General features: G+C 49.8%; 1 non-coding gene across 1 annotated transcript; it reads right to left on the minus strand.

The window, feature by feature from the left end:
* Window positions 1–2788: 2788 nt before the first annotated feature.
* On the minus strand, window positions 2789–2926 carry LOC119920653. Its single transcript, XR_005448384.1, has one exon. It is a non-coding gene; the product is annotated as a small nucleolar RNA SNORA7 (small nucleolar RNA).
* Between the last annotated feature and the right edge of the window lie 18355 nt (window positions 2927–21281).

Consider the following 21281-nt stretch of genomic DNA (forward strand, 5'->3'; position numbering starts at 1 on the left):
CTTGGCGATGTTGTGAAGGTGAAGACCTGCAGGGTTCAGTGATGGACTGGATGTATCGGGTGAATGAGAGAGCAGAATCAAGGATGACACCAAGGTTGTGGGTTCTAATCCCTGCCCCGCCGCTTGCTGCAGCGTGACCTTGGGCAAGTCATTTAACGTCTCTATACCTCAGTTTCCTCATCTGCAAAATGGGGATTCAATACCTGTTCTCCCTCCTACTTAGACTGTGAGCCTCATGTGGGACCTGATTATCTTATATCTACTTCTATGAGAAGCAGTGTGGCTCAGTGAAAAGAGCACGGGCTTGGGAGTCAGAGGTCATGGGTTCTAATCCCGGCTCCACCATTTATCAGCTGTGTGATTTTGGGCAAGTCACTTAACTTCTCTGTGCCTCAGTTCCCTCATCTGTAAAATGGGGATGAGGACTGTGAGCCTTATGTGGGACAACCTGATTACCTTGTATCTATCCCAGCGCTTAGAACAGTGCTTGGCACATAGTAAGCGCTTAACAAATACCAAAATTATTATTATTATTATTACCCCAGTGCTTAGATCCGCCCTTTCCTCTCCATCCGAACCACTACCCTGCTCGTTCAAGCTCTCATCCTATCCCGTCTGGATTACTGTATCAGCCTCCTCTCTGCTCTCCCATCCTCCTGTCTCTCCCCACTTCAATCCATACTTCACGCCGCTGCCCAGATTGTCTTTGTCCAGAAATGCTCTGGGCATGTTACTCCCCTCCTCAAAAATCTCCAGTGGCTACCAATCAACCTATGCATCAGGGAGAAACTCTTCACCCTGGGCTTCAAGGCTCTCCATCACCTCGCCCCCTCCTACCTCACCTCCCTTCTCTCCTCCTACAGCCCAGCCCGCACCCTCCGCTCCTCTGCCGCTAATCTCCTCACCATGCCTCGTTCTCGCCTGTCCCGCCGTCGACCCCCGGCCCACGTCCTCCCCCTGGCCTGGAATGCCCTCCCTCCGCACATCCGCCAAGGTAGCTCTCTTCCTCCCTTCAAGGCCCTACTGAGAGCTCACCTCCTCCAGGAGGCCTTCCCAGACTGAGCCCCCTCCTTCCTCTCTCCTTCCTCCCCCTCCCCATCCCCCCACCTTACCTCCTTCCCCTCCCCACAGCACCTGTATATATGTATATATGTTTGTAAGTATTTATTACTCTATTTATTTATTTTATTTGTACATATTTATTCTGTTTATTTTATTTTGTTAATATGTTTTGTTTTGTTCTCTGTTCTCCCCCTTCTAGATTGTGAGCCCACTGTTGGGTAGGGACTGTCTCTATATGTTGCCAACTTGTACTTCCCAAGCGCTTAGCACAGTGCTCTGCACACAGTAAGCGCTCAATAAACACGATTGAATGAATGAATGAATGAATGAATAGTAAAGTGCTTGGCACAGAGTATGTGCTTAACAAATACTACAATTATTTTTAGTAATGTAGCAAACATAGCTTGTTGTGGGCAGGGAACATGTCTACCAACTCTAGTGGAAAGAGCAAGGGCTTGGGAGTCAGAGGTCATGGGTTCGAATACCGGCTCTGCCACTTGTCAGCTGTCTGACCCTGGGCAAGTCACTTAACTTCTCTGAGCCTCAGTTCCCTCGGCTGTAAAGTGGGGATTAAGACTATGAGCCCCACGTGTGATAACCTGATTACTTTGTACCCCCCAAGTGCTTAGAACAGTGCTTTGCACATAGTAAGTGCTTAACAAATACCATTATTATTATTGAGAAGCAGCGTGGCTCAGTAGGAAAGAGCACGGGCTTTGGAATCAGAGATCATGGGTTCAAATTCTGACTCTGCCAATTGTCAGCCGTGTGACTTTGGGCAAGTCACTTAACTTCTCTGTGCCTCAGTTACCTCATCTGTAAAATGGGGATTGAGACTGTGAGCCCCATGAGGGACAACCTGATAATCTTGTAACCTCCCCAGCGCTTAGAACAGTGCTTTGCACATAGTAAGCACTTAATAAATGCCATTATTATTATTATTATTATTATTATTATTACTCTCCCAAGCGGCCTCTTAAGTACAGTGCTCTGCACACAGTAAGTACTCAGTAAAAACAATAGATTGATTGAAACATTTGCCTTAGAACACCTTCTTCCCCTATTTAAACTTATTTTCCTATATTTCTCATCTAGGTAAGTAGATATCGTTTTTGGTAGAATTGCTATCTTCCAGAAGGAGAAACTGGAAGCTCAGAAAAGTTAAGAGACTTAAATCAAACAGGACAGTAGTAGCTGAGCCAGGCCTAGCACTTGCTCTTACTGGAAGCTAACCTTGCTGTGGCATTAAGAAGCAATATGGCCTACTGGTAAGAACATGGGGCTAGGAGCCAGAAGATGTGGGTCCTAATCCCGGCTCTGCCACTTGCCTGCTGTGCAACCTTGGGCAACTCACTTAACTGTTCTATGCCGCAGTTTCCTCATCTGTAATATGAGGATTCAGTGCCTTTTCTCCCTCCCCTTAAACTGTGAGCCTCATGAGGGACCTGATTATCTTGTATCTATCCCCAGGCCTCGGTACAGTGGTGGCACATAGTAAGTGCTTAGCCAATCTTGTCTCATGCCATCGAGTCGCCTCTGACCCATAGCGACACATCTCTCCCAGAATGCCCCACCTCCATCTGCCATCGTTCTGGTAGTGTATCCATTGAGTTTTCTTGGTAAAAATACGGAAGTGGTTTACCATCGCCTCCTTCCGCACAGTACACTTGAGTCTCCACCCTCGAATCTCTCCCATGCCGCTGCTGCCCAGCACAGGTGAGTTTTGACTTGTAGCAGATTGCCTTCCACTCACTAGCCACTGGCCAAGCTAGGAATGGAATGGATAGGCCTCTGCTTGACTCACCCTCCCGAAGTGGAGACTGGTAGAGTACTGGAAGCTCTCCAGGTGTGGCCCTGAGAGGGGAGCTTAACTAATACCACTCATTATTATTATTAGGAAGCTAGGACACTCTAGTACATTGGTGGTAGCCTTAGAATTTCTAAAGAGAGTGAATCAGCACTATATTTAACCCACCCTTGCCCCCGAGAGGGAGAGAGAATTGCCAGATGGTAGAAAAGGAGATTAAGGGAAAACTCGATCAGGTTATGTGGGAGCGTAGGCAGGGAATGCTAAATCAAGGGCACATTCTTCAGGATCAGGTTACTCGAGAAGGGCGAGAAGTTCCCTGGCCCTTCCCTCCCCACAGGCCCTTCCTGCAGTGCTGTTTTGCAGTCACTTCCGTAAGGATGCAAAAGCAGGAGCAGCCTGAGCAGTAGCAGTCAGGCCTTGAGGGAGGTTTGGAGCTGAGGTGCCACTCCCTGTACCCCAAGACCCCGAGACTCCAAGACTCCAAGCAAAGCTAAGGGGAGTCTGTGAATTCAACCCCAGGAAGGGGGTGGAAGGTATGGAAAAGCATGGGGAAGAGCAGGAGAGAACTGAACTACTCCTGAATCATCATCGTCAACAACATTATTTATAAATGCCTATGAAGGGCAGAACACTTAAGTGCTTGGGGATGTTCAGAAGAAGTATTAGAAGTGATTCCCATCTTGAGGAGCTTACAGTCTAAGCTCTTGAATCTGCAGAGAGGTGGCTCCTGTCAATGCTGAAATAGGGAAGAAGCCTTTCCGTGGGCTGATAATAATAATTATGGTACTTATTAAGCACTTACTATGTGCCAGGCACTGTTCTAAGTGCTGGGGTAGATACAATTTAATCAGGTTGGACACAGTCCCTGTCCCACTTGGGGCTCACATTCTTATCCCAATTTTTTACAGATGAGGTAACTGAGTCCCAGAGCAGTGAAGCGACTTGCCCAAGGTCAAACAGCATACATGTGGTGGAGCCAGGATTCTAACCCAGGTCCTTCTGACTCCCAGGCCTGTGCTCTATCCACTAAGCCACTGAGGCACAGAGAAGTTAAGTGACTTACCCAAGGTCACACAGCAGGAAAATGACAGAGCTGGGATTAGGATCCTGGTACTCTGACTCCCAGGCCCATGCTTTTTCTACTAAGCCATGCTGCATGCACATGCATGTGTGAGAGAGAGAGGGAGAGAAAGAGAGAGAGAGAGAAAGAGAGAGAGAGTGCGTGTGTGTGTATGAGTTTAGATTTAGGTGAGCATATACATTTGGGCATATGTAGGTGAGTATTTGCAGTGCTTTTTTCCTATTTACTGAGCAGTTGTTGGCTGAGCTGCACAGAGCAAAGCACACTTTGGAAGAGGACATTTCTAGAAGATTCTCTTAAAATCAGCGCATTTACAGGGCAAATCTAACCCCTCAGCACAAATCCATTGCTTGTGGAGAGAGTGCCAGGCAGATTGAATGAATCTTTCTGAAACTACATACCATTCATCATTCCCCAGAGTCCTTCCTGGGAACCTGGATGTGAACATGTCCACCTGATTGATCAATAGCATCTTGGGTTTTTCTGGCCTTCAATTCTGTCTGCCACCCTCCCATCACCTTGGAGAGCCTCAGAGTAGCTGGCAAAGGCCAGGCTACCTAGAGTCCTGGGTAACTGCAGTTAATCGGGTGGACTTCAGAGCCAATCAGGAGGCAGGCAAGAACATGTGTTGCCTGGGCAAAAATCCACATTTGCAAGGATTGAATTATTGGAGATCCAGAAATATTCTAACAGAATATCCTGTTAGTTAAATGAAAAGGAGAGAGGACCCAGTTGTAATCAAAAAGCATCTGGGCTAGTGTTCTTTGTTTTGTTGTGTTTTGTAAAGAGGTCATGGGTTTTGCTCGATGCAAAAGAGAAGCAGTGTGGCCTAGTGGAAAGAGCATGGGCCCTGCAGTCAGGAGGCCAGGATTCTAATCCTGGCTCTACCACTTGCCTGCTGTGTGACCTTGGTCAACTCACTTAACTTTTCTGGCCCTCATTTTCCTCATCTGTAAAATGGGGATGAAATACCTGTTCTCCCTCCTCCTTGGACTGTGAGTCACATTTGGAATGGGGACTGTGTCAAATCTGATTATCCTGTATCTACCCCAATACTTGGCACATAATAAGCACTTAACAAATACCAGAATTATTTTTATTATTTTTTTTATTATTATTATACAGACCTGGCCATTGAATGTTTATCACCTTCCTCAGAGCTATAGGATTCCTATTCCAATGACTCCCACAGAAAAACCTTGAGCTTGTGAGTAGGCAATCAATCAGTGGTATTTAGTGAATACTCATTGTGTATAGAGCACTGTACTAAACACTTGGGAGAGTACAAGAGTTAGTAGACATGATCCTTGCCCTCAAGGAGCTTATGAAGCCAGGGTATGTATGTGAATAATGGGTTGCTTTGGTTACAAGAGTTGAGTCTTCTCTCTAGAAGGGCCTTTCCATTCATTCATTCATTCATTCATTCATTCAATCAATCATATTTATTGAGAGCTTACTGTGTGCAGAGCACTGTACTAAGCCCTTGGGAAGTACAAATCAGCAACATACAATCTGAGGGCTTGGGGGCCCCTCTTATGCCAAAGGTGATAGTGCTTTTTCCAGTCCAATACAATGTATGTAGTACACCGGGCCTAATAGTTATTTTCTTTTCAGTTTTTCTGGCTGGCCTGGCTTCCAGGAAGGAGTAGGAGAGGGAATTGTAACTTTGATTTATCAGATGGCTGCAGCCTTCCTTCCTCATCTTGGGCCTGCCAGTAGGGAGTCAGAGAAGGCCTAACCTGGAGTGGAGACATGAGCCGGCCCATGATCCACTGGGGCCAGGAATAGGCCTATAAGTTGTGGTATTTACTATTATTAAGGTACTTATTTAGCGCTTACTATGTGCCAAGCACTGTTCTAAGGGCTGGGGTATATGCAAGTTAATCAGGTTGGACACAGTCCCTGTCCCACATGGAGCTCACACTCTTAATCCCCATTTTACAGATGAGGTAACTGAGGCCCAGAGAAGTTATGTGACTTGTCTAAGGTCACACAGCAGACACGTGGTAGAACCGGCATTAGAACCCAGGTCTTTCTGACTTCCAGCTCCGTGCTCTATCCACTAAACCACGCTGCCTCTCTAATTATTACTATTATTGTTATTATTATTATTAAGTGCTGACTATATGCCAAACACTGTCCTAAGCAACTGGGGTATATACTAACAGAACAGATCAGACAAGGTTCCTAACCTCTTTGGGCCTCACAGTTTAGGTAGGGGTTGACAGATAAAGACAAAAATAACCACTGACTGCAACAACAGCAACAGACCAAATAAAAAATGTCAAGACAAGCAAAAGAATAGATCTTGGAGGGAAGAGTCCTCAAACTCCTCACTGCTCCAGGTAAACAGTGCCTAGTTACAAACCATTGCAGCCTCATCATCAAAGGTAAAAAAGCACTGCACTAAGTGCTTGGGAGAGTACATATAGCCTCCCAGGATTCTAAAGGTTGTTCAGGTAATCTTCAGGCACTTGGTATCCTGGGGGGGGAAGCCTCTGAGAAGGAAGCTGGGTTTTTTTAAGGTATTTGTTAAGCACTTACTATGTGCTACACACTGTTCTAAGCGCTGGGGTAGATCCAAGCTAGTCAGGTTAGACACAGTCCCTGTCCCACATGGGGCTCACAGTCTTAATCCCCATGATTCAGAGAGATGAGGTAAATGAGGACCAGAGAAGTGAAGTGGCTTGCCCAAGATCACAGAGCAGACAAGTGGCAGAGCCGGGATTAGAACCCCGGTCCTTCTGAGTCCCAGGCCCGTGCTCTATCTCTAGGCTGGGGTAGCGTTTGGGGAGCAGCCCACCAGGTGAGAGGAGCTTGTTTGATTTCCAGTCTAGTCAGGTCATGAGTACACAAAGCTTCTGTAGGCAGGGAACATGCCTACCAACAGTTGTACCATACTCTCCCAAGCACTCAGTACAGTGCTCTGCACATAGTAAGCCCTCAGTGAATACCACTGATGATGACGAAGCTTTGGCACACATATGTGTGGTTCTTGGGTGTGGGACACAGAGATGTGTGTCAGGCTGTTTCATTGGGTCAGCTTTGGACGAGCAGGTACCATGGACTGTAAATACAATGTGAAACAAACCCAACTCTTTAGGAATGTTTTCTGCTCAGCTCTGGCCAAAGATCCCTTGGTGGTGGTGATGATTCCTTATTCATTTGGTGCCCTCAGCTTTGGGAGGTGGCAGGGATAAGCTGGGTCCAGACCTGATCCACTGGTGGCTCCCAGAAGGTGGAGGGAGGGAGCAGTTTCCTGCTCTTCCTCATCCACCTCCACCTTGTCCTCCTCCTCTTTTTTATCCCAGTCCTTTCTCCACTCCACTCTGCATTTGTGAGGTTGGACAGAGCAGGAAAGGAGAGGGGAGAGGAAGGGAGGGTGCACAGATGGTGCGTGGATCACTACAGACCGCTTGAACCCCTTCCAGATCACGTTTTAGTCTGATCCATGGGTGTCACGTTGCCCCCAGCAGCCTCCTCTGAGGGAGGGTGGGGAGAGGACCGCTGTTTCTACACTGGGTGGGGAGTGGGGGTGGTGCAGAAGAGGAAGAGGATGGTAAAGGGGATGTGCTTTTCTGACTTCCAGTCTTGGAACTTCCTCACTCCCCTGAAATCTAAGATAGACAACCCTATTATTTGTCAAGCTGGCCAGGTGCACATGGCACTTGGCCCTTGAGGCCACTCCACAACAGCCTAGGTTCCAGATTGAGATTTTCCTCCAGTTGCCCTCTCATCCATGGACAACTCTTTATTGTTGTATTGTACTCTCCCAAGCGCTTAGTACAGTGCTCTGCACACAGTAAGTACTCAATAAATAAACTATTTATCAATTTATTTATTTATTTAGTTATCAATCAACTAGTTATGGACCCCTGGAGCCCAGGAAGCCTTCCCAGACTGAGCCCCTTTTCCTCTGCTCCTCCTCCCCTCCCCATCGCCCCCACTCCCACACTCTGCCCTCCTCCCTTCCCCTCCCCACAGCACTTGTGTATATTTATACATATTTATTACTCTATTAATTTTATTAATGATGTGTATATAGCTATAATTCTATTTATTCTGATGGTATTGACACCTGTCTACTTGTTTTGTTTTGTTGTCTGTCTCCCCTTTCTAGACTGTGAGCCCGCTGTTGGGTAGGGACCATCTCTATATGTTGCGAACTTGTACTTCCCAAGCGCTTAGTACAGTGCTCTGCACACAGCAAGCACTCAATAAATTTGTTCGTTCGTTCGTTCAATCGTATTTATTGAGTGCTTACTGTGTGCAGAGCACTGTACTAAGTGCTTGGCAAGTACAAATCGGCAACATATAGAGACGGTCCCTACCCAACAACGAGCTTACAATCTAGAAGGGGGAGACAGACAACAAAACAAAACAAGTAGACAGATAAATCAGGTCAGACAGTCCCTGGCCCACATTGGGCTCAAGGCTTTAATCCCCATTTTACAGATGAGGTAAGTGAGGCACAGAGAATAATAATAATGATACCTTAATAATAATAATAATTATGGTATTGAATGAATGAATTAATGAATTGTTGGGTAGGGACCGTCTCTATATGTTGCCGATTTGTACTTCCCCAATGTTTAGTACAGTGCTCTGCACACAGTAAGAGCTCAATAAGTACAATTGAATGAATGAATGAATGAATGAATGAAAGAATCCCCTGAAAACCCAGCCAAAAAAAAAAAATCTCTTTTGCTTCTTTCAGCTGAAGGGCCTAAACTGGCTAACCTTGGACACTATGGAGTGGGGAACAGAGGGAACAGGAGATGGGGAAGATGGGGAACAGAAGGAGTGCACCCCTTGCTGGTTTCTAAGCAGCTCACATTCCTTTCTCATGTGGCCTTCAACCACTGCCAGAAGAAAGGGTTTCTGCAGCTTGGACCTGGCACACTCGAGCACCAAGGACCAGAAGCGGTTGGAGGGGCACGTGAGAGGGAGGGGCTGCGGTCTTGCTGACTTCATTGACCCTGGCCAGGGAAACCAAGGCTCTCTCTCTTTCATCAGACACCCTGCTGGGGGTGGGAGAGTGGAGAGGGTGGACATAACTCTGAGAGGGGAGAGGGGCAGAGGGGGTTCAGATTGGACCCTGTCTGAGCCCTGGAATATTTTTCCAGGAGATGGGAAGCAGCGTGCCTTAGTGGATAGAGCACGGGCCTGGGAGTCTGAAGGACCTGGGTTATAATCCTGACTCCGCCACTTGTCTGCTGTGTGACCTTGGGCAAGTCACTTCACTTTTCTGTGCATCAATTACCTCATCTGTAAAATGGGGATTAAGACTGTAGAACATAATAGTGATGGCATTTGTTAAGCGCTTACTATGTGCAAAGCACTGTTCTAAGCGCTGGAGGGGGATAAACGGTGATCAGGTTGTCCCATGTGGGGCTCCCAGTCTTCATCCCCATTTTACAGAAGAGGTAACTGAGGCACAGAGAAGTTAAGTGACTTGCCCAAGGTCACACAGCTGATAATTGGTGGACCCGGCATTTAAACCCATGACCTCTGACTCCCAAGCCCTTGCTCTTTCCATTGAGCTATGCTGCTTCTTATGTGGACTGAGTCCAATCTGATTATCTTGTATCTACCCTAGTGCTTAGTACAGTGCCTGGCACATAGTAAGTGCTTAATAAATACCATAAAAAAGCCACCTGCCCCAAGGCAAAACACCGCCCACAGAGCCTCCCAAGCACTGTTCTAAGGGCTGAGGTAGATGCGAGCTAATCAGGTTGGATGCAGTACCTGTCTCACAAAGGGCTAGGTCCAGAGGCGCAGAGGCCACCGAAAGGGGCCACTGAGAGGGCCCACCGAGGGGCAGTGGGCCTAAAGAAAGGTGCAGGGAAAAAAAGAGAAGGGGGCAAGCTCCTCTTCCTGCCCCGGTATCCCCAAGGACGGGAGAGTAGTGTGAGAGAATCAGAATGACGTGGTGGATAGAGCACGGGCCTGGGAGTCAGATGGTCATGGATTCTAATCCCGACTCCGCCACTTGTCTGCTGTGTGACCTTGGGCAAGTCAATTCACTTCTCTGGGCCTCAGTTCCCCCATCTGTAAAATGGGGATTGAGACCGTGAGCCCCACATGGGACAGGGACTGTGTCCAATCTGATTTGCTTGTATTCACCCCAGCGCTTAGTGCAGTGGCTGGGACATAGTATGCGTTTAACAAACACCACAACTATCATTATTATTATTATTATCCGTGGCAAGGCAAGAGTTAAGCGGTGACCGGACCCCGCGGGCGGCTGAGGGGGTGGAACCGCGTCAGCCGCTGACGTCAAGGCCGTGCCGGAGCCTGGCTGCTGCGGTGGAGGAAGGGAAGCTCAAAGTTCAGATTGTGACTGATAATGGCCTCTGCCCTGGCAGCGGGAGACCGGGGCCAGAGCCTCGTTGGGCGGAATGGGGAAGAAGGAGTGGGTGGGATAGGGCTTGCGAGAGGCGGGGGGTACCAGAGCGGGAGAGGAGTGCAGGGCCTGGATCCTGAAATCTACAAATACACGCTTTCTTCTCCCTCCAAGGACACACACACACACACACCCCCCCACACACACCCTCGACTCATTCAAAGAATATGGATGTACAGACACGCACGTATATACTAACCCATACGGTTTTAGGGAATGCGTTTACACTTTTTTCATTCATTCAATCGTATTTATTGAGCGCTTACTGTGTGCAGAGCACTAGACTAAGCGCTTGGGGAAGTGCAAGTCGGCAACATATAGAGACGGTCCCTACCCAACAACGGGCTCACAGTCTAGAAGGGGGAGACAGACAACAAAACAAAACATGTAGACAGGTGTCAAAATCGTCAGAACAAACAGAATTATAGCTATATGCACATCATTACCAAAATAAATAGAATAGTAAATATGTACAAGTAAAATAAATATAGTAATAAATCTGTACAAATATATATACAGGTGCTGTGGGAAGGGGAAGGAGGTAGGGTGGGGGGCATGGGGAGGAGGAGAGGAAAAATGGGGTTCAGTCTGGGAAGGCCTCCTGGAGGAGGTGAGCTCTCAGTAGGGCTTTGAAGGGAGGAAGAGAGCTAACTTGGCGGATTCTGCACTTACTGTGTGCAGAGCACTGGACTAAGCGCTTGGGAGAGTACAACGCGACAATATAACGGACACATTCCCTGCCCACAACGAGCTAACAGTCTACAGTACAAGCTAGCACACGCTCACAACCGGGGACACCCAAGTGCCACATTAACATCCTTCATCCCTCTTCGGTCGATCTGCAACCCACTCAAGTGAACTCCCAGTGACCCAATGACACCGACACCCCCACTGATAGACGCCGAGATCTGCATGCGCGTGCATCCACACACATCCACAAGCCTGTTATCATTTAGACCTTGCCCTCTTGATGGGTGTGTTACAGCTCCGCCTGGGAGGAAGAAGATAGGGGGAGCGAGGAGTTGAAGGGGGAGGGAAAGGGCCAGGGGACCTCCCCGATATCCACCGCGGCCAAACTCCCCCCCGCGCAGCCGCCTGCAAATCCTTCCCTCCCATCCCATAGCTCCCCCATAGACCCGGGGGCCCCCAGGGGCCGGGTGGGGGAGAGGGGAGGGAAGAAAGCAAAGCGCTGGCACCCGAGCTGAGCTGCAGCTGACGTTTTCGATCTCATTTGTACTCGCTGTTTGAGACACCCTGTCCCGGGGCGGCGAGGCCAGAGAGTTTGTGCCGGGAGGTGGTTCCAGAGCCAGCCCCCTTCCCCCTCCTAGGGCGCTCCGACTGTTTACTCCAGAGGGGGAGGATGGAGGAAGCAGAGAGGAGGGTAGGAATCGGGGCCTCCCTCCTCTGATCCGTCTGGCAAACGGAGGAAGCCCGGGGGGGGGGGGGGCGTGCTAGAGCCCCCCTCTTGTCTCCCCGCAGGGGAACCAAAAGAGCTGAAGCCGGGGGAGGGGACAGGACGGGAGAGGGTGACCAGTTGTACTGCCTTTCCGTGGAACCAGGCCGGGTTCCCGGGAAGGCCCCTACCTCCCGCAAAGCCTAATAGAAGCCAGACCCCCTCCTCCCCCCCTCACTCTCTTTGGGGCCTGGGTCTCCCCTCTCTCGGCCCCGTTCTCTTTTCCCCTTCCACCCTCGTCATTCCGGGATGTCCAGGGAAGAGTCAGGCCGCAGCGGGGGTTCAGGGGCAATGAAAGGAGCCGTTAGACCGTTCCCTCTCCGACCCCATCGTCCCTCCCCGCCCCGTCCCAGTCGGCCTTGACCCCGCGGAGAAAGCCGAGAAGGGGCGAGAAATGAAAACAATAAATCAGCCGTTCTAGCCGGGCTGCTCGCCGAGGCTGTGCAGATCCCTTAATTAAATGCAGGGACCCGGGGGCCCGGGGGGGTTCCCGGGTGGGGGGCCTGCGGAGCCTCAGCCAGCCGGGCTTTCTTGGAAGAAAGCTCCGTACGGAGAATTAACCAATTCCCGGCCGGGCTTCACAAGGGTTTCGGTCACCGAGGTCACAAGTAAAGAGGCCAAAGCCAGTCCTCGGGGAAGAGAGAGACAGAGGGAGAGGTCAGCGGGGAGAGGCATTCTGATCAGGGCCCCGAGGGGTATCAGTGTGGTTTGCTTTCCCTTGGCCGCTTTGGGAGCCTGGTAAGCCCCCTTCTGCTGCACACTACTCCTCCCCAACCTGTAGGGTCCCGCACTCCCCCATCACCTTCCCTGCCCAGCAGCCTTCTCTGCTGCAGTTTCAGGCACTCAATTCTGTGCAGTTGGTGTGAGGAGTGTGGGGTGTGTGTGTGGAGGAGGGGGGGAGTTGCCACAGCAACCTGGCCAGCTCGGCAGAGCTTTCCCCCCTAATTTGGGAGCTAATTAATGCACTCGTTAAAGGGCGAGACTAATCGCCTCGGCTTGAGGCAGGTGTGGCGGCTTCTCTCCCGCTCCCAACGCTGCCGCCCCCGCTAGAGCCCGCAACCCCTCACCCATCAACGTGGAATAAGGAGGAAGGACCTGAAGACCAACCAAACCTCCCACCCTTAAGGCCAGGGTCTCCCCTTTCTCTTTCCCAAGAACAAGCCGTTCTGCTAGGCAGATATGACCTGGGAGCAAGCCTGGACCTCTCCCCAGCATGCAGGCAAATTAGAGTCCAGAGTGCCCCAGACTCCACTGAGCAGGGGGTATGGTCTCAGCAGAAGAGAGCAGACCTCCCACTTTGGTCAGGCAGCCAGAGCTGTTGCTGGTTTGTGGGGAGCAGAGAGAATGGTGTAGTGATTGAGTAAAGTTCTAGGACAGGGATGGCAATTGGGGGGAAACTCTGTCTTTCTCCAGAGACCCCAGGTCTAGGGTCCTGATGTTCTCCTATACACCCCCTTCTCCCTTTCCCCCAACAGCAGAGCCTGAGCCCTGGGAAAATCAGCTAGTTTACTGAGTGCTTACTGTGTGCAGAGCACTGTACTAAGCTCTTGGGAGAGTACAATATAACAATAAACAGATACATTCCCTGTCCACACCTCAATCTTGTCTATCTCACTGCCGACCCCCTTGCCCTTGGCCTGGAAAGCCCTTCCTCCTCAAATCTGACAGACAATGACTCTCCCCCACTTCAAAGCCTTATTGAAAGCACATCTCCTCCAAGAGGTCTTCCCTAAGCCCCCCTTTTCTCTTCTCATTCATTCATTCAATCATATTTATTGAGCGCTTACTATGTGCAGAGCACTGTACTAAGCGCTTGGGAAGTACAAGTTGGCAACATATAGAGACAGTCCCTACCCAACAGCGGGCTCACAGACTAGAAGGAGGAGACAGACAACGAAACAAAACATATTAATAAAATAAATAGAATAAATATGTACAAGTAAGATAAATAAATAGAGTAATAAATATGTACAAACATATATACAGGTGCTGTGGGGAGGGGAAGGAGGTAAGGCAGGGGGGATGGGGAGGGGGAGGAGGGGGAGAGGAAGGAGGGGGCTCAGTCTGGGAAGGCCTCCCACTCCCCTCTGCGTCACTCTGACTTGCTCTCTTTGTTCATCCCCCCTACCAGCCCCACAGCATTTATGTACATATCTAATTTACTTATACTAATGTCTGTCTCCCCCTCTAGACTGTAAGCCCATTGTGGGCAGGGAATGCATCTGTTTATTACTGTATTCTCCCAAGTGCTTAGTACAGTGCTCTGCACACAGTAAGCGCTCAATAAATATGAATGAATGAATAACAGTCTAGAGGGCAACTTGGTTCTTCCTCACTAGCCCCACAGGCAGGAGTGGGAGTTGCTGATGCGGGTTCCCAGAGCTTCCCACAGAGGAAGAAGGAAAGGAGAGCTCCGCGGGTGGGGCTGGAGTCATGCAGGATGTGGTGGGGCAGGGCCAGGCTGGGTCCGGCAGAGAGGGAAAGGTTGCAACACGAAGCGTGGGGATGAGGTTTCCACTTCCTGGGAACCCAAGAACCCATTCTCCCCCCCCCCCCCCCCCCAAACTCCCCATGGCTAGCCTCTGTCTCTTCTGGGCTAGTGCACAAGGTGGGGGGCAGAACCAAACTGGAATGGGGGTCCTTTCCAGGTTCTCTTGGAGAAACCAGCTCATGATTCAAACATCCAGGCAGCTCCCTGCTCTCTTCCTTCAGGTCCCAGCCTCCCCGGCAGCAAGGACCTCTTCAGCCTTGGCCAGTTCATCTGAGATTCTGTTTCCTGTTTTGAAACCCGGACGCTCTGATGAGGAGAAGCAGCCTGGACTGGGTGTCTGTCTGTCTCCTATCCTGCCTTGTCCTTCTTTTCTACTTTATCCAGTCTTGCCTTTTCTGTGTGTTCTGTCTGTAATGCCTTGTTTGTCTTTTGGGCAACCCTAGACAGGCATGTTATGTTAGGGGTCCTGGCCCAATGGTTTTTATTGTGCACATCCTGGGGGCTACCCCTCTCCCCCCCGCCCCCCTCCTCCTGTGAGGAAGGGAAATGTCTGGGTCTGGGTCGGCCACATGTTTCTCTGGGAACCCTGTGGGTAGCGGAAGATTAGAGAGCTGAGTTCCCTCCCATTTCCACCACTCTTCTCTCCCCTCCCCCTGCAGCTCTAGGCCTCCACTTCCAGGGGAAGAAAGGATAGCCGGAATGAGGAGGGAGAGCTTCAGGGTGGAAGCCCTAGTAGGAGTTTTCAAAACTCCAGTTCCACCCACCCTGCCCGGCACCGGGAAGCCCCTGCTTTGCAGCCTGGAAACAGCCGGGGAGCATTTTCCCTGCCGGCTTGCTCCGCTCTCTGGTTGCCCCCCTTTCCTTCCTCCCTCCGCCTGACCATTTCTCTAATTGAAGCCATCACAGTTATTTTTGGTTGCTGGGTGAGCTGCCCACAGGTTGCCTCTGTGTACCTGCCTCTTCCTAGCTACCCAGAGGTGCTTCCCACCCCTCCGTGAGTACTCAAGAGAAGCAGCATGGCTCAGTGAAAAGAACACAGGCTTGGGAGTCAGAGATCATGGGTTCTAATCCCGACTCTGCCACATCAGCTACGTGACTTTGGGCAAGTCACTTAACTTCTCTGTGCCTCAGTTACCTTAACTGTAAAATGGGGATTAAGACTGTGAGCCACACGTGGGACAACCTGATTACCTTGTATCCCCCCCCCCCCCACAGGTGCTTAGAACAATGCCTAGCACATAGTAAGCACTTAATAAATACCATTATTACTATTACTCAACTCAGACCAGGCCTAGCTCAGTTGTGGTATCTCTCCTGGGCTGCAGGGGTTCTGAGAGTGTCATGGCCCCAGGGGGAAGAGGGGACCCCACTTGGACATCTGCCTCTAGGGGACTCACAGTCAAGCTTAGGACCGGCCTTGGAGTCGGAGAGACCGGGGAGGGGGTTCCGGCGGAGCTGGGGCAAAAACTTTGCAAAGGAACCATGTGAGGTGAGAGAGAACAGAAGTTACTATAGAATTTGACGTTTCTCATTTTCAGTTTTCATTGGAAACACCCTATGTCTTCCACCTTCCCTACTGTCCCCTATGTGTCTTACTAGAAATGTACCAAGGGCTGCAGTCCCAGCGGGGGTCGGAGAGAAATGACATCTTTTCCCCACCCCCACCTCCCCATCAGGGGCAGGGGGCTCTTACCCCTTTATTCCCCTCCTAAAAGCTGGAGGGGACCTCGGTTGGCCTGGGGCCGAGGTAAGGATTCATTCATTCATTCATTCAATCGTATTTATTGAGCACTTAATTTGTGGATGGGCTGCCCCGGAAGTTGGGGCTCAGCAGTGCATCCCCCACCCCACAAAACGTATGGCTTGTTCCATGCTGCGCGAGGATGTGAAGGTGGGAGAGAGTAAAAATAGCGCTCCCCTGCCCCCCCCCCCGCAAGGCGGCCGTGCGTGGCGCCTGCATCAGTACTGCGCGAGGGGACCAGCTGGCTGCCATGGCAACACTGACATCAGTCGCCGCTGAGGTAGGTACAGGAGTTAGACCCCCTTTCTTTCCCCTTCTCCAGGTTGCAGGCCTAAGACTGCTAAAATGCTTGACAGCAATTGGATTTCCACCTCCTGCCACGAGCCAGGTGTGCTTGGGAGCTTCAGTGTTCCGGAACCCTGCAGTTGTCCCTGACACAAGAGGGGCAGTTCGAGATTGGTTTGGGGAGAGTGCCAGCTGCGAGCCAGGGGCCTGGGCCCTCTACCTTGCTCCTTCAGAGGCATAGGAGCCTTTTGGCTTCTGGACAAAGTAGGAGATTGAAGCAAGCAGTGGGCTTTGGTTTCTGGGGAGGCCAGCAATGTAAACCCACCCTCTCCGGCTCCAGCTCGGAAAGGGCGACAACTCTCCCTATTTAGGCCTCGGGGTAGAGTTAGGAGGCAGTTCCGGCCGTGCCTCCCTGCTCCCAGCACTGGCACTGCAGCTCCCACCAACAAAGGAACTTCCAGGAACAGGCCCTCATGCCCACCTTTCCCCCGTTGTGGAGTCGCTCCCCTCAGGCTTCCTGGCAAAAATTTCTTTCTCCCTAGGCTCTGGGTCTTTGGTGAAGTCAGTCAATATTTCTAAATTCCCCAGTATCTAGGACCTAAAATAAGCCCAGGACCACATTGGAAATTAAAGGCTACTGTTTGTTTTCACTCCTTGTGGGGCTTCCTGCTGAAACGTGGGTGACACCATTGTATTTTCAAGGGGTGCTGAGTTCCAGGGGTGCTGGAATTCTTTGAGATACTCTCAATGACTGAACTGGGAGTTTGTAGACACAGGTGTAGGATCTGATGACACTCAATATTAAGGGTGGAGGGAAAGAGATGCCAATAAAAAAAGTAAGGCAGGGCTGGCTGGGGTGTTCCTTCAGGGGTTGGGTTGAGCCTGACAGCAGCAGAAAGGTGTTGCTGGGTTTGAGGAGGAAGGGCCCTTTGAGCCCAGGGGAATGGGTTGGGTGTATATTCCTGCCTGAGTGTCATGGAACAGGGTGGAGTTGGTAAAGCCCCAGTTAGGGCGATCCACCCACTCTGTTCAGGGGCCCAAAAGAGGGAACCACCCAAGATCCTGAGCAAAGGACACTGGAAGCCTGCCATCACAGGCAGTGCCCCGAGTAGGGCCCCTGGACTCTAAGGGCAAGGAGGAGAGTGAGAGAGTCCAAGCGGTAGATAGCCTCCCCAACCAGTGAAGCAGGAGAAAAGGTGCCCTAGCAGCTATCCAAACCACTAGAATGAGGAAGGGAAGGAGGATGAGGGAAGGAGGCACAGGCAAGGAGAATACCAAATGTCACAGCCTGACTCCCTGAGGGATCGAGAGCTTGGCAAGCTTAGAAAGAACAGAGGCCCGGTCCTGTCAGAGAGAAACTTAGGTCTGGTGGTGGGGGGGCCCAGGCTCTGGGAGAAGCAGTCTCCTATGGCAGTTCCAGGCTGTCAGCTTTGATCTTCCGACATCTGAAAAAAAAAAATGGACTCAAAAGTATAAATTAAAAAAACATGGAGAACCAGAAGCCCAGTGCCCCTCACTTGACAGCAGAGGCAGCCAGATAATCCACAGCCACAAAATAACGGGCCCTCTCTCCATCTTACTCCGCTGCTGCTCCTGAAGCCAGGCGGCAGGTTTATACAGCTCTGAGCTCACATTTGCTCTTGTACTCCGTTAGTCACAGCTTCACTCTGCCACCTGCTAGTAGAGTTGCAAAGCAGCTATATTTATCTTGTAGTAGTCTGACAGGAATTCTTGCACTGTGCTGAGGGGCTGGATGACTAGGGAGCATAGGCTCTATTCCAAAATGCCCCCCATACTGGAATGTACAGTGGCAAGCTCAGCTGGACACCCACTTTTACAGCCATTCCCTGGACCAGATAGGGCCTGGAGTGGAGTGAGATCTTGATAACACCAGGCAAACCTAGGGACTTCCCTGATAGTTAATATGCTAGGTGCCAGCTGGCCTGGCACTTGTGGTCAATTGTGTCACTGGTGAATGTTAGAAGGACTGATTCAATTCCTGCTCTTCCATAAAAGGCAGTGAGCAAGGCAATCAATTACACTCCATAAGCTCCTTGTGGGCAGGGAACACGTCTACCAATTCTGCTGCATTGGAGAGCTCAGTACAATGCTCTGCACACAGTAAGCGCTCAAATACCATTGTTTGATTGAGTACCCCTTCTTCATGAGCACCAGGCAAAGGTCTTTCCCCATGACCTCATCCCAGAGGGTTTTACTGATTATGAAGGGTCCAGTTTACTTGTTGTGGAACTTACCCTGGTCCAGACTGGCCTTCTTTAATCAGCCCCCTGATAATTTGTTCGTATGAAATGATACTTACTCCCTACCTTTGCTCATAGGCCCAGTTCCCCTCACCTGAGTGAGAAATGGACTGCTGCAAGGTGAAGATAACACGCTAGGTTCCAAAATGGAGACAGAAGTTCTTTAATAAGCTCAATTAGCAAACATAGCACCTGACAAGGCTGAACAGATGGATTGATGAAGAATGGCTCACGGGGATGGGATCCGGAGGTGTCTTGGTTCAGGGAGGCCTTCTTCAGATTGATAGCAGTTGGGGGAGGTGCGGGGAGAGTTTCACAGTCAAACAATTGCTGGGACCAAATCCACTCAGAGGTAGGCAGGACTGTCTGGTGATGCTACCCTGTTCTCTGAAACAGCTGCTTTTGCCTCCAATAGGCCTTTTTCTGATGCTGCTGCTATTTTCCAGTTTCGGTTGGTCTAAGCTGTGTAAAATTATAATGGTGTATTTTTTGTTTCTGTTGTTTTCCCCCTAGCTTTTACAAGAACAAGGAAAAGAAAGTGGAAAAGACTCTTATTGGGCCTCTCTGCCCTCTCCCAAGTGCTTAGTTCAGTGCTCTTCACACAGTAAGCACTCAATAAATACCACTAACTGATTGATGGCTCAGCACAAACTAGCGCCTTTTCTGTAAAACCAACTCATGCCCAATCCTTTTCCCTCTTAACCACTGCTGCCTGAGCAGGGCTCACTCTGAAAAACAAGGAGCCAGAAATGGTGAGTTACCTGTATCTTCAAGGGAATGGTGTGCGAGCAGACGAGAGTCTCTCAAAGATACTCACTCGTGGATGGAGTCTCTTTGTCAACAGTGTCATATTTGAACCACAGGACAACTCCATAGCACTTCAACACCTCTTCCCTACAATCATGTATTTTATGGAGAGAGTGAAAGGAAACTAACTCTCTTATGCCTCTTTTAACCCAAGGTTATGGACACAACTTTCAAGGGAGACCTGCAGTCATCTCAGGCATATAGGTATCAGGGTTCATGGGAAGACACCTCTCAATCACTTTAGTTAACCACACTATGAAGAGGATGGGGCTTCGGAATAATTTACTCCAGCATCCCCCGCCCCGACACACACACAGCAAGATAGGGTGGAGACAGTAATAATACTGACCCCCATCTCCCACCCTCTGAAATGGGTGCGATACACAACAAGAGACCCACCCCCACCCCCAGCCTCCAAAGAAGGCGGAATGACCCAAAGGGCCGTATCACAGTCTTGTTGTTGTTGCCTAGATTTTTAGCAATGAAATGCAAAAATCATTAATAACCCCACCCCCAACCAAAAATATATGATCAATAAAAACCTTCCCTGGATGGCATCATGACTTCAGTCCCTCCCATCACAACAGCTGAATCTTCTGTGTGATTCGTGGAAAAAAGACCCAACCCATCGAAAAAGCAGGACTCCTAATGAAAAGAGCAGCTGAGACGTTTCCATAGTGACAGCAGGAAGCACAGCTGGGAGGGAGTAGTGCGTCTTCCTTCCTTCCCAGAGATGCTGTGAACCTGCCCCAAATTTTGTGCTTACAGGAGAATTCCACCTGTTGGGCTGCCACTCAGCTCGCCCTATTCCCAGGAGAGTTGTCTGGCAAAAGGAGAGAAAGAGACCTGAAAGTTTTCATGTTGAAAAAAGTTAAATTTTTTTAAAAAATGAAATGTGTATTTTTAGTTGCTTAACACAGGCTTGAAATATTTCTACAGCCACTCCCTCTGGCTTGCAGGGCTGCCATGTGTAACTATTCCTGTGCTCCCTTCCAGCCAAAGGCACAGAAGGTATGAGTCATTCCTGGTCAGAGTCAACAGAGAGCTGTGTACACTTTGCAAAATAAGTGCTCTTATAAAAAGAAAGATCATGTGTTCCTTAATGTAAATACTTGCCCAGTAAATACACAAAACTAGGCTCAAGAGTGCCACCCATTACCTTTCAGGGTTTCTGAGCTATGGAAACTTAAAAAAAAAAAAAGAGAAAGAAATCAGAAAAAAACCTGCTTTACAGAAAAGGTAAATGTGAGAGCCAACACACCAGGAAAGATGAAAGCAGAGAGGGCCTGGACCAAGATGAGTGACTAAAGAGTTCTTGTGACAGGAGCTCAGAGCCTACCCTGGGGAGTGACAGCTGCACCTTGCCCTCAGAACAGCAGCTGAGCAGCGTGGCTCAGTGGAAAGAGCAGGGGCTTTGGAGTCAGAGGTCATGGGTTCGAATCCCTGCTCCGCCACTTGTCAGCTGTGGGACCTTGGGCAAGTCACTTAACTTCTCTGGGATTCAGTTCCTTCATCTGGAAAATGGGGATTAAGATTGTGAGCCCCATGTGGGACAACCTGATCACCTTATATCCCCCCAGCACTTAGAACAGTGCTTTGCACATAGTAAGCACTTAAATGCCATCATTATTATTATTATTACTAGGTCAATAAGAGCCCCACAATCTACAAATGAAAACTTTATTGATTCTACCCACCTTGTGTCAGATGTGAATTTCTCTCTTCCTATATGATTGACACCAAAAAAACTGCCCCTCACATTCTTAGTGTACTTCTCTGCCTTACACTGTTAATTTCCCCCCACAATCTCGTTAGTGAGACAACCTACTGCAGCACAACTTCTGCCAGCTGGGTTATGCTTCCTGAATCCACTGGCCTCAGACT

The sequence above is a fragment of the Tachyglossus aculeatus genome, chromosome X1 (assembly GCF_015852505.1).
Source record: "Tachyglossus aculeatus isolate mTacAcu1 chromosome X1, mTacAcu1.pri, whole genome shotgun sequence".
NCBI classification, from domain to species: Eukaryota; Metazoa; Chordata; class Mammalia; order Monotremata; family Tachyglossidae; genus Tachyglossus; species Tachyglossus aculeatus.